General features: G+C 41.3%; 1 protein-coding gene across 1 annotated transcript in view; it reads left to right on the forward strand.

Annotated features, from left to right (window-relative positions):
• Positions 1 to 202: 202 nt before the first annotated feature.
• P2RY8 (P2Y receptor family member 8) overlaps positions 203 to 12,300 on the forward strand; it is a 31,218-nt gene continuing 19,120 nt past the window's right edge. Inside the window, exon 1 of the mRNA XM_075713742.1 lies at positions 203 to 240. The gene's annotated coding sequence lies outside the window, so the exon portion shown is untranslated. The remainder of the gene's footprint in view (positions 241 to 12,300) is intronic.

Raw genomic sequence — 12,300 nt, forward strand, 5'->3', positions numbered from 1 at the left:
TTTTACAGCTAGTGAACTGTGTTTTAAAACTATGAAAGGCAGTGTTATCAGTGCTTGTCACTGTTTGGCATTATCTTTAGTTGTGCTCCTTTTAAAAAATTTTTTTTGGTAACAACTGATTCTTAAAAGATTTTTTCTTTGGTCCTTCTTCAGCTCTTACTCATAGAGGAAATCTGATCTGCTGCAGCACGGAAACATCAGCGGTGACCACGGCGAGGCAAATTCCTTAGGGAGCTGCCTGTAAGTCTCATCAGCATTTAAGATGAAAAGTTTTGCATTTTCTTTGGCAGGATGTTACACACAGAGTTTAGCTGTATGAGGCAATTGCTGAGGTGATAAGGGAATATTCAGGAACACAAGCCTCTGCTTTGAGTAGGTGAGTAAGCACAAAGAAAGGAATCATCCTGTAAAGATTTTTTTTTTTCTACCCCACCCCCCCCCGCCCCCAACTCCTCAAAAATATGATTGGTCTTTGAGACTCTCTAAATCATGCCCAATTGAAATCCTGTTCTCCCAGGATCCTGGGCACACTGAGTAGACCCCACTTCTGGGCTACAGCGGTTCAGCAGCTGAAGGCTTGGAGAATAAGCCTTTCATACTTTTGTTACTTCACCTTGTGACAGTCAAGCAGTGCAGGGATTAAAGGGAAATCCTTCTGGAGCACAGGGGGTGGTGAGGGGTAGTGTAGGAAACTGTGGATAAGCAGGAAGCGAAATGGTGAGGGAAAGGAAAAAAAAAGAGAAGAGGAAAACTGGTAGTACAAAATCAAGGTAGACAAGGACAGAGGGCAGTGTCTGGACTGCGGTTAACAGGAGAGAGACTTTGGCTTACATGCTGCAGATGATGTAAGTGGTTTGTGGAGGACAGCAAGGCGTGATCCTTTCAGCTCGTTTCCTCAAGTACTCTGGAGAAAAACCTGAAATACCCAGGTGTCTGTAACCTAAAGGGAAATCTTCAATGCAAAGTAGGTTTGTCTGCACCCTCTAGTGGTCTAGACAGAAAATACGTTTTTACCCGACTAATTTTGCACTACACCCATTTGCTGGGACCAGTCACACCCTGATCTTTAGCTTACTTGACACATCTGTAATAACTGTTCTCAGCCTCTGAAACCTTATGACTACATTGAAACTCCTTTTTGGGAGTGGTCTTTGGTCTATGATAACTCCTAAACGACACAAGGTTATTGTGTGGGGCCAAGTTGTTTGAGGGAGCATTAGTTGGCATGAAACAAAACTGCCAGAACTGTAACAGCCCAGGGAATTGAATTTCATGGCCTGAGTCCAGGTTCTGACAGTGTTTAATTTACTAATATTGATATACCCTTCATGTAGTAACATCTCCTTTGCGCATGTGGTATAGTCCTCAGTCTCCTAAGTGTAAATATGACAGAATTACCTCAGCACAAAAAATCAATCAACAGCCCATTCAGAGGGAGACTGTTTCCCATCTCCTTGATCAGCTCAGATCTGCTTGCTGCTGGAGGACACATGGGAACTGAGAGGTAGGACTACAGGAAAAGGCAAAGTAGCCTTGTGATTTTAGTGACTGAGTGATATCCTGGAAATGAGCCTCTGTCACTGATTCTGCCTGAAACTCTTGTGTGATACTGAGCAAAGGGCACCTCCATAAGAAAATGATACATGAGGAATGCCTGGAATGGGGGTGGGGTGGAACTTCAGAGCTTCAGCTCCAAGTGGGGACAATTCTCATACAGCCTCTGACTACTGAGGAATTATACCCTAGTAGTTGCTTCTTATAACATATCAGTACTTAAGATAGCAGTACTTAAGGTACTTAAGGACAAGTATAGAACAGATGTCCATTTGCAATTATAAGCAATTAGATTTTGACAGGACTGAGAGAGCTGGCCTAGTGCCAGTAAGGGCCATGCTTAAAGCAGATCAGTAAGACTATGTTTCTTCTTTAGAAATACAAGTACTTTCTTTTCAAACACAGTCAAGGAATAGGAAATAGCGTAACTCCTCTAGAGCACTCTCCTAGGAGAAAGATCATGTACGTTCGACACTCTCTTTGGAAAGTATTTAAAGCCTTATCCACCTCCTTCCTTGCTAGCTAGGTAGTATGCGAGCTACCACAGTCTGGGCTGATTGGCACCTGGGCAGTTGAAGCTGGAAGAGCAAGCACTGGTCATTGGACAAAAGAGGAGCAGATGCCTGAAATATCATTCAGCTAGAAGGCAAAAGACCTCATCTCTAGTCTTGTCTTCAAAGACAGTATTTCACATTAAGTAGTCACTGGATAACCCCAAAAACCAATCTAAAGAGTAGATACCAGGCCATGTCCATCACCTTACACTTGATGACTGCCCCTGTCACTAGGCTAGAGAATCTCTTGCCTTCCTCCATGGCATTTTCATCTTTCCCTGAGTTGTCATATATATAATTTTTTATTGCGCATCTTTGATGTGAAATATGGGCAGCACCCAGCAACTTTGTGGTTAAAACAATCTCCTGCTCAGATAATAAGTCCCATAGTCAGACTTGGGAGGCAACTTGAGGCATCTATTTCCTGACCTTAACCGCTACTCTGTCATTTAGACAGGGAAGGGAAGTGTTTCTCTTCTATCAACCATCTTAAAAGAACGTAGCAAGTCATATTCAGTCCCCAGAAAGAAAAGGCAACAGGGAATTTTCATAAAAGGAACCTTCACCAAGAGGTTCAGGGCTCACGTCTCCCAGTAGTTCTTCCTGCGTGAGAGAGGAAGTTCCGTGAGACTCACTAAGACTTTTTTTCCAATTTTTCATGTTTCCAAGGCTCATCTATAGTCTCCTGCAGATGAACTATGTGTGTGGCATGTGAAGAGTGCTGACTTCACACTGTTTCTCATCATTTTGCTATTTCAGATCCCATTCTGAAACACCTAAGTCTTCCCTGGTGCCTTAATCCTTCCACCCATGTGATGCTCATCTTGCAGAGCCTGAAATCCTGTTTCAGATCTGGCTTCAAGGGGTTAAGCTTTCAGAAACAGGCACCAACTCTGAGTTCCTCATTTTCAAATGCTTATTAAAAGACACCTGGGTCTGACTTGCAGAAGTATTTAGTACTCACAGATCCAGATATAGTCAATAGAAATGTGGCCTTGAGACAGTAACATTTTATGTAATGCCAAATGCTCTTAGAAACCAGGTCTCAGGCAACTCAGGGCCTCCATTCCTCACTTTCCTGTTTGTAATGTGGGGATAAATAATCTTCATATTAGAGGAAGGCTGCAAAGAAGAAATTTGCAGGTGTTTTTGAAGCATTTTGATGCTACAACACTGGATGCCACAAAAATGCCCACAAATAGATTATTTATTTGGTATTGAGGACAAGAGTTTGAACAGTGCGCTGTACACAGGGCATAGTGTCCCTCATTGAGCAATGAGGAGAAAAAGGTCTAAATCTTTCTGATGGGGTTTTTTGCCTTTGGAAAATTGCTGGGAGGGCATTGGTTCCAACAAAGATTGAATGGAAATGGACAGGCTTAAACCCGTTCCATTTTCCAGACAGCTGATTTGTAAAGTTGGCAGCTGAGTTGATTGGTTCTTTTCAGCTTGTTGACTTCCAGATTTTCACTAGTAGCATCATTAAACTGCAAAGCAACCAGGGGAACCTGCTGATGAAATTCTGGTTCCCAGGCTCTTCTGCTGTTTATTTGTCCAGGCTGCTAGAGCAGTAACCTTCCAGAGGTATATGAGCATTTTGAGTATTTTGACAAGGAAGGAAAAGATAAGACATTTTCATAAGGGACACCTTCCCCTCCCCTCAATCCCAGGTCTCTGCAAAGCTGATGATCTCAGTTACACAGTGCTTAAACAATCGCTGCACTGATCAGAGCTGTTGTGGTCATTGGAAATATATAGTCAAAAAGTTTGCAGCTTATCCATGATTGCAGCTAACAGAAGTTGGCTGCTAGTACAAGAACGTGAGACTGAGTGAAGCAGGAACAAGATCAAGCCCTTAAGTTGAACTAAACACTGCTTTGCAAATTGCATACAACATCTCTTTATCAGCCCAATTCATGACCTAAATCTGTACATGCTTGTCAAAGAAAATATCTGGAACCCACTCTTTCACATGCCTTCTTAGTCACACATTTCTCCTGTGGGGCATAAAGATATTGTTAACACCTCTAAGAGGATGAAGAATGAAGTTTCCTGCTAGATGTCTGGCTTTTGTGATCTCAGCAATTGTCTGCTGAGATCCTTAAAATCTGGTCTTGGAGGATAAAATAGCTTCACAAACTCATCACTAAGATGTTTCTGGTACAGCGTATGTTAAATGTTTGCAATCTTAAACCATATACATGTGTGAAAGCTTTTTTCAGCTTTTTAAATGAAAAGTTTTCCATCAACACCACTTCTCAGAGAACGTAACAGGACATGGCGCAGTTTTACATGTTCATGAACACGTCTATTCCTGCTAATGTCTGTGGGCTCTCTTACATGAGTACATGATTACCCCCACATGACAGAGGTACAGATCATAACCAATCTGGATATCAATAACATAGATGGTTGGTCTACCTCAGCTTGAAAATGTTTACACTGAGTGGGGTGGATTCCCAGCACCTCCCAGTTTTTGCTGCTGCGGTACTGCAAAAACAAACCTTGAAGTCTCTCACAGACGTGCCTGGGGATCACTTTGTTACACAGGGAACACCTGCATGGCGAAAGATTATTGCTATGCCAGTTAGCAGTAGCAGAGCAGAGAGAGACAAATTGTACTACAGAAATATTGTACTACAGAAATTTGGTTGTGCTTACTCTTCTGGCTGCTCTAACTTGTCTGTGGGACTACTGCAGTCATGAGTGTAGAACAAAAACTAGATGGTCAGAAACACCTTTGCCTGCTTCTGAAGAGTGTGGGGGCACCTGGGGATTTGACCTCCTCATGTTTGAAATAAAAAATATAGTGTTGCAGCTTGCTATTGCTAACAATGTCACAGTTCAGACTAACATGCTACAAGAACTGTAAATGCTCCTCTACCCCCACCTGTCTCAGCAAAGAAAGAAGTTCTCACCTTCCATATATCACCAGCTTAAACTTTTCTAGTAATTCTGAAAAAAAAGACATGAATAAGTAGGAGTTTGTTCACAAAGGACTGGCCAGAAATTCAAACTGCGTCAGGCGTTAGAAATAAAGTCACGCTTCTACATCACAGATATTTTTGTGTCCAGCTGTGTACCCAAGACAGCTGAATGCTAAATGCTGTCGCTTTCTGTTGCCTTCAGTGGAAGATAAATCCATTCACTGGGTCTTGGCCCATTCATAAATTGGGTCTGTCATGTGTTGAGTCAAGCAGGATTTGGTGTAGGATTTGCAGACCAGTTTTTGTAAGAACATGAAATACTCTGCCCTTTATTCTGAGCTACAATTTTACTGCTTTGATCCCAGGCTGAAAAAGGGACAGGTGAGAGGCGTTTTGAGCAGTTAGTATGAGACTCACGGTGACGCTCTCCCAAAAGGGGAGATAACGCTGACAAGCCCTCCAGTGAATCTAGAAGTAGGCAGTAGAAAACACTAGCCTATTTTCTTCCTAGAATTTTCTGATTTACAGTGGATTACTACATAGTGAAGATTGTCATTTTTGTCATTGCACATGTCTACAGCCTTCTCCTGAGTTATTATGGCCATGACACACAGAAAACCATATGCAGTTGAAGAAATCAGGGAAAGGAACTAGAAAACATTAGGTGGAATTATAAATGTCTGAATCCCAGGCTTTCATCCAATAGGCCAAATATTTCTATGCAATGCACAGAAACTTAGTTAATCTTGGGACTACATCCTTTATCAAGTTTGGCTAGAATTAACCAACACATTCACATTTATTGAGGGAGAGAGGGGAAAAACAGACCTGTGAATATAGACCAAAGATCCTTTTCAAACAAAGCTGAACAGCAGCTGGGCTCAGTAGTTTTGGGGTTTTGTTTATATTCTTGCTTCTAAATTAATGATAAAGTGAACAAGTGGAAGTGTTTGATGCCTGTTCTGGCTGACAGTCACCCAGGACTCCCACATCCCCTTCTGGATTCTCCCACATCACATCCTTCCCCTACAGATGAGGCCACATGCCTGCCCACAAACCTCATTTGTCAGGTAAGGAGGTGTACTGAAAAAACAGGGTCTTTCACTTTTAAGCCCAAGCAGCCTACCCTGTTTCTGTGAACAAACAGTATTTATTGACTGGCTCATAGAAAGCATTGCCTGGCCCAGCATTTTGGTACACGTTATCCCCGCAGTGGTCCACAAAGTCTTGACCCTTGCCTGCCATTTCTGCAGCCCAGTGCCATTGCGCCCTTTTACTTTTTTCTGGCAAGAAGACAAACATCCAAGCCTCCCCTGAAATAGATTCAGTCTGTACTTTCTGTGTCGACATTAGTGCCTCAATGCTCTCCTCTGCAGGAGGAGAAATGTGCTGTAGAGACTATCTGTGGGTGCTTATTTCCTTTTTTGAGATCTGAGCCAAAGCTTAGTTCTCCTGATGTGTAGCCATCAAAGGCAGTGAAGATAGACAACTCGCAGTGACGCTGGCAAATAAAAATCTTACAGACTGTTACGTGCTGTCTTATTGCTTCATGCACAAGTGTTAAATGGGGCTATATAGGAGCAGAAAGTTAAGCTTGCAGCAATTAAACTACTAAATAGCTCTGAAGATCAAGGTGAAATATTTTCAGTTTTATCTATTTATTTATTTTATATTGATTTTATTCACATTTATTTCACTTACGAAATAAATTAATCCTAAACCACCCCTCACCTAAGTCCTTTTCCATGACCATTCACACTGGTGAAACACGGTGCAGTAGATTTTGCCAATGCCCTATGTATGGACAGTTGCAAATCACAGCACTTTTTTGAACACTGCAAGACACAGTGACTTTAGCATTAGAACTTTTTTTCTATGTTAGGGCTACAAAGATTGTGCTGCTGCTGAAACACTACTGTCAATGATGACAAATTACAAGAGTATTTCCCCAGTGGAGAGACAGCCAAATATAGTATATGTTTTAAAATGCCAGCATAGCATTCTTAGATCAGAATTGTAGAGTACGTCAATGTTCTTTGCAAATCACTTCATATTTTGTTTTTGACACTGACAGTCCAGCTGTCCTTAGCGGCAAACCGCGAGGTAAAGTACTTTACTGCACTTGCTCTGTTTTTGATCTAATACATCTCAAATTAAATAACTGGGTAGAAAAAATGGTGCTACCCTGCACTGGAAGGGTTTGGAAACCAACCTCTCCTCTCATTATTAGAAATATTCCCTTCACTTCATGTTTCAGCCTGGGTGGGTGAGAAACCTGTGCTTGTTCTTTGGCTAAAAGTGCAGATTTTCCATTTCTGAAGTTCCCATTATAGTTTCCACTAGTTCTGAACACCCCCACCCTCCACCCTGAAAAAAAAACCACCTAGTTTGGGGCTCTTCTGTGTTGTTTATACACTCTGTTCAAAATGTTATCAAGGCTTTTTTAACTTTTTGTATGCTTAAAAGCAGATTGTTTCAACCACTACTTCCTTATTTCTCCTCCCTTCCTCTTAACTCTTTAATATACAACCTCTTAGATACTCATGCTTTTCTTCTGCATTTACAGTCTATGAATAAGTTGATCTATGCATCTTCCCAACCAACTGGGAGCACGAAAGCCCAGCAAATTTTCAGGTAGCTTCTCATCAGAAAAGCAAGACGGGGTTGAAGAGGTGACAACAGCTGGCTAGGAGTGGGGTTTTGTCAGGCTTTTGCTGCCAGGAATCTTATGGTCTTCTCATTCCTCCTTCTAATAGTGTTTTATTTTGACAAGTCTACATCACACATTGCATTGGAAGTATCAGGATTGCTTGCTATCTGCCACCACACAACACTAAAACTGACCTTATCATCTGCTACTTTCCTTCACAGTGATGCATCCGCATACCCACTTATGCAAGTTAGTCATACCAGCAATGACAGGATGTCGCAAGAGATAGTTGAGGTCCCATGCTGGGGTGAGGAGGTTTGTGTAAACTACTCCCATGAGTCTAGTTCTATCAAAAAAAGCATTAGGTTAGTCTGCACTCTGAGGCCAACATGCCCCACACTGTAACTCCATGAGCCCACCTTTTCATTTTACTGAGGTCCTTTTCTCTGGCCTTAAAGTGGGGAAAACAGCTCCCTAGGTATCTCCCTGTGTAATTGCCCCTCTTGGTAGGTAAATGTAGTTAGTGTAAGTATAGGATCTTTATATTGTTCTTCTCCCATCCCAGCTGGGGGTGGGGGGCAGGGGGCGGGGAGGAATATATAAAGGACCTCAGCAAGAATTAGAGCAAGTAGATACCTACACGCCTGTGAGCCAAGACTCATCATCCTTCTCTAAACAACTCAGGAAATCAGGCATGTTCATGCAACAAGAAACAGCTCTACTGCACTCCTGCCTGTCAGGAGGGAAAGAAACACAAGCACTCAGCCCTGTGATTTGCAGCGAAGGCACCATACCCAACCTGCCGGACTTACCCTTGTCCACCCCCACAAGTCCTTTATATTCAGACTACTCTGGGAGAAGGCTACAAAAATGCAGAGTTGAGCTATGTAGCTTTTCTCTGCTGAATGCCTTTCCTAGTCTGCTGGGACAGGGTATATGGACAGGATACCTGTTCTCAAGGAATTTGGCAAGGGAAAAATTTAAAATGTCTGCAGACGTACCATGATCTGGGAGGACTGGTTAGCTGATTGACTGTCAGTAGAGTATGGAATACTTGCCAGGATTTTTGACCTAAAGAAAATCCATTGGGACTGCCGGAAAAGCAGGAAAGGCAAGTATTTTTACTTGACTGCCACTGAGGCTTAAAATAGACAGGTCAGGCAATCTATCCAGGGTGGGACTACACTCACCAAGGGATGATTTAGCTGCACAAACCTAGGAGATTATTCTGCAAAAGGGGCACAATCCCAGAAGGCACAGCAAGGCAAATGGCTCACATTATATGTCCAACATCAGGCCTCTGTGTGTTCATGTGCCTGACCTACTTGTTGGCATTCACCCCAACCTCACATTAAAGGAGAAAATATTTCTTCACAGGTGGAATTTCCAATATCTGACCTTAATGCTAGCGTTGAAAAAAGGCTTTAGGAGCCTAAATACTCTCTTGTCATCACTGTAAGTGCTAAAACTCAAGACTGACATCTTCAACGGCTCAGCTTTTGCTAAGGGTGCCCAATATCAAAACTATGAAGCCTAGTCATTAAGTGCTCAGAAGCACGTATCTCCTAATACCCAACTCAGACTGAAGGCCTGAAATGATCCACAGTTGTGGAGTGGGGAAAGACTGTTCCTTGTGCTGTATCATTTTGAGGACCCAGTATACCATAGTCAAAGCACTTATTGAAGACTTACTGGAGTAGATCCTGCATGGGATACAGCCAGAAGAAAGGCAGCAATGCCATGTGCCCTTTAATCCTGTGGATGATTAGAGCACTCTCTACAGACTAGGGATGTTTACCTAATTTGATTGGAACCAACCATTCTTGCAGAAATGCATTAACCACCATGTTAAAGTTATTTATCTACAACTTATCTTTACTCTTGCACCTGAATTTGTTCCAGTTTGCATGGTGCAACTGGGATATAAAGTCCATGGGTGAGAAAAAAGACTGTAGTGTTTTGTTCAGTACCTGAGAGGAGATGTCCAAACTGCAGTTCCTATTTCAATGTAATTTATATGTTTTATATGAAGTGACTAATAGGAAATCTTATTGCTTGGCGGGAGGTGTAGATTCAAATCTCATCATTCTGAAGAGAGAAATTAATTTGTATCTCCTACGTCCCCACTGAGTGATATTTGGGAAACATGAACAGTACTGTTGTTGCTGGTTTGGATCCTTCCATTTTTTGTGAGGTAAGACTGATGGGAGCATCTCACTCTAGGAGAAATTTCAGTCATAATACATGGCTGTAGCTAGACGTCTCCATGAAACCCTCAGCAGAGTGTCGAAAGCTGCAGCTTTCTCAGGGACCAAGGCATTTCCTGTTGTCAATCTTGCTTGCTGCTCGGTGTCCTGGTTTTCTGGATCTCATTCTAAAATGCCTAACTGTGAGCTGACGAGGTATGGGACATCTCAGCTGGGGCCATGGCAGGTGCCTCTGTCTACTTATGTTTCTACAACCTGGGGTAGAGGAGGTGTGGGTGGTGGGTGCTCTAGGCTCTCTCTGTGGATTTGCATTCTGTATTTACTGCCTCTAGGTACTTATTGCTCTCCTGTGTCTCTGTCTTTTTTGTGATTGAGCAAAGCTAACCGCAATTGCTTTTAAACAGTTTCTAAAGAAAGTTTTAGCTGGTTTTCAGCTGAACTGTGGCTTTCTTGAGCCTGACTAGTGACAAAACAAGGCATCAGAAATCCACTGTACAAAAACATACCCTGTCTTTTGTAATATGAGGTATTCAGTCATTTGAGAACCAGAAAATCCTATTGTACCTTGCAGGTTGTGGAGATATTTCCCCTTAGGATATTATTGCATTATTATAATTTGGGCAGGAAAAAACCCACTACCTGTAAAGAAAGAATTTGCTATTTTAATAATTGATTTGGGAAGTCTCATTATTTGGGTATCACAATTTCAGGTACAAGGAAGTGCTCAATTTAAAAAGAAAAATATCTGAATGCAGTTTTGAAAATGCAGTCCTTGAATATGGCTTGAACTGGACATTCAAAAAGATGGCACAAAAACTCATTAAAGAGCTTTCTGGCATACCTTTGAACGATTTCATCAAGATTACTATTGTTTTAAGAAGTCATTGAAAGGTTTGCAGGGACTATAGCATAAGAGATATTAATACCTTGCCTGGGAAAAACGTAGTTATAAACCATGAGAACAGTTCCACTGATTCCAGTAAATTAATATTAATTAACTGGATGAATACTTTCTGTAAAACTGGATATAGAACATATCTAACTTCTTGAGGCATTCTAGAAAAGAATGAAAAATCTTCTAAGTAAATGGGTAGTGTATTACAGAAACAGTTTTCATCTTAGAGTAAGCATGCAAGTATGTTTTTTACAGATTGCTTCTTCAGTTAAATAAAAGCAGGTGCTATGCCGGCAATTTCAAAAGCTGCTCGTTCTCCTTATAACACTTGGAGCATTTCCAAAGGCAAGACACTAATATTTCTTAAACCATCATCATCGAGGCAACTGAGCAGTACAAATGTATTAGTATTATTAAAAAAAGAAAATTAAATCGGAGTAGGAAAGTGACTTTTTAAAAGGCATCAAGCAAGTGAAAGAGAGCGCACTGGAATCAAAGGCAATCTGATTATCATCCTCAAGGACAAACCTACAGTCTTGTCAACTCTCAGAAGAGTCCTGCTTCTTAATCATCTACCTCTTGTTATTGCAAGGAGGCTTTTCACAAAAAGATATAGAGAAGTTAATAATATTTTCATGTCCTTATTGACATGGCTTTCTGCAGGAATGATAATGAGGAAGCTCGTTGTGGGTGTTGTCCTCAGCCCACTTCATCCCAGCACTTTGGAAGTGCTATTGGAGTGCCAGAGCCATCCTTTTACACAGCCATGTTAAATAAGGTGGATCCTTTCTCTAATCTAGAAAGTCATAGTGTTTTGGTTATTGTGCCATTGCAGAGAGGTCACTGACATACTGATCTCCTCGTCAAAGTATCGTTGCTACTTTTTCCTTGACAGTTTTGGCAGCAGGAGGCAAGCTTGCTTTTGCAGAAAGGTGCATGGAAAACAGTCAGGAATGCTAAGGACTGATTCCTCAAAAATATTTGGATGTCTAATTCCTTTTGAGGACTTAGGCCAAAATTAGCATCTTTCCTAAATACTGTTTTGCTGCAGATGCTTAAAGAAACAAGAAAAAAAGGGAATAACTATGACGCAAACAAAAGCCAGACATTTAATTAAATGTCAGCCAGCTAGTTCTCACTCTTCGCTTCTGTCAGATTATGAATTTGAGTATAGCAAGTAAGAGCAAAGGAAGAATGAAGTTTGATCTTATTTTTCTTGAAGACTGCAAAAGTTATTATTTCATCTATAAGTAAAATACAAATGGCAATGGCAAGGAGTTGGCATGTGATGTGACCTAAAAATAGGAGACTAGTATAAACACATGTTCAGCCTAAAAAGTAGTTTGTCTTGTGATTAGTGTGACCATTTCAAAATATTTCCTGTTGTGATTGTATAACCTTTAAAAAGAAAGGATAGGGTTTAGCTGATGAATTGCTAGGTGTCTTCGCTTTCTACTTGTCTCAATAGAAAAAGGATAGATTTCTTTTACATTAAAGAAACAGATAAACAAAA

Source organism: Pelecanus crispus, chromosome 1, assembly GCF_030463565.1.
Source record: "Pelecanus crispus isolate bPelCri1 chromosome 1, bPelCri1.pri, whole genome shotgun sequence".
Classification (NCBI taxonomy): domain Eukaryota; kingdom Metazoa; phylum Chordata; class Aves; order Pelecaniformes; family Pelecanidae; genus Pelecanus; species Pelecanus crispus.